Source organism: Vanellus vanellus (assembly GCF_965231255.1).
Source record: "Vanellus vanellus genome assembly, chromosome: Z".
NCBI classification, from domain to species: Eukaryota; Metazoa; Chordata; class Aves; order Charadriiformes; family Charadriidae; genus Vanellus; species Vanellus vanellus.
In genome coordinates, this window is record NC_138908.1 from 53,893,455 (window position 1) to 53,895,324 (window position 1,870).

The window sequence follows — 1,870 nt, forward strand, 5'->3', positions numbered from 1 at the left end:
GCCATACTGAAAAAAAATGTTGTAAAAGCACTCACTGTCTTCAGAATTACTCTTCTAGTTTATTGTTGCAACTCTAAACTAAACCTGTGTGTCAGAGATTTCATTTCTAGACAGTGATTTTTTTATTTTATCTTTTTAGATAACATGTTTTGGGGTGGATAATCAAGACAAAACTCATTGACAAAACTTGTTTCCGACGCATTTTGTAATAGCATCATAGCTTGCTAAGGTATGTAAATTCATTGTAAAAACACACCAAGGATTCATGCTTAAACTGGTTCAGTAGACATCTGAATCCTGAAAAGTTGTTCTCCTACAGTGTGTGAACAAGTTGGTACAGCTTTACTCAAAACACATTGCAACTTGCTCATTACTGTGTCTGAGTTCCTCAAAGCAGTAGCTTCTGGAAAGTTGAACAGCACTTGTGATGAAGACCGACTCATGGAGCAATCATGGACAGCCTCAACAGTTCCAGGTGTGTGCATTGACTCTCACAGGTTTGAGAAAAATCCCTTTGCCAGTTGACCCAGCCAATCATGACATTATCTTCTCTTGCCCAGTCAAAGAATGTGGGAGATATTCTCCACTTCCTCTAGGACAGAAGAAATGCTAGGCATGCTTCTGGAACAGGGCTTAGCTGAGACAATCCCAGAGAGTCCACAACAAAATTCCAAAGGGCATGAGAGTTTTGGTCTAAAGAACCTGCTCTGGAAGATCAGTGGCTTTGAGTTAGACAAGGGAAGTGCTGTGCAAATATCCTGGAGCTATTTAATTTGAATACCTATGTATTTCAGAACTGAAACAAATACAACTCATTGGGACACTAATATTTAGCTTGAACTGACTTGAAATAACTTGTATATGTTTTTAATACATTTTTTCCATGTCTAGAATGCTAAGATGTCAGGAGACTTATTAAACTACAAAGCCAGATGTTTCTTCTGGGTTTGTGGTGGGTGGGATAATTAGACTCGGAGATCAAACAAAGAGACAGGTATTTAAATATAAACTTTTCATATATCGCCTTGTATCAATGGGTGTCTCCACTAATGGTCCTATGTGTTTTTCATTCTGCACACAGCAGAATTATTTTTTTTTTAGGTTAATCAAGCTAACATTATAATTTAGGTAGAGTTAAGGTGGTATGCATATTCCTTTAATTAGCATATGATGAAATATGACTACCATATACTGGAGGTAATCCAACAAGGCATTAAATATGCAAGTGGTTCTACTTGTTTCAGTGGGGTTAGTTACATGCCTAAAGAGAGAAGCTGATGTGAATATAATACTGACCTATGGTTACTGTTATCTCACACCTGAGACTGCAGGAAATACAGAATATGTGTTTTCAGGTTGACAATTTTCATTTTCCAGTGTTTATGATGAAGTGGAGCATTCTTAATATAACTGGGATAGGATAAAGGGTGTGAGCAAAGACAAAGCTGAGTTTGCCAGAGATTTATATTTTCGCTTTTGAATCTCCATTTTCTCCATTCATTCCCAAGTGTGAACAAGTTATGGTTCACTTACTCTGGTGAGGTTGAAAAAGCTCATGCTGAACTACAAACAGTGGATAATGTAAAAAATTGAAAGTGTATGGTTTGTTCAGATTTCTTTCAAATCCATTCATCATCCTACTTTATGGAATAGAGATTGTAATGCTTCCTCTCCTTAGGCACAGGAGATAAATGAGATTGTACTACTCAGCATATGGGTCAACGAAGAAAGCACTATTTTTCAAGATTTTTTTACTGCATAGATCTAGTCTTTGATCAAAACAGAATATTGTGTGCACCGCTCCAGGCTGGGGAACAAAATGGGGAAAATGGGAAGGAATATTTTGGCTTTCCAAATTTTTCTTCTCTGT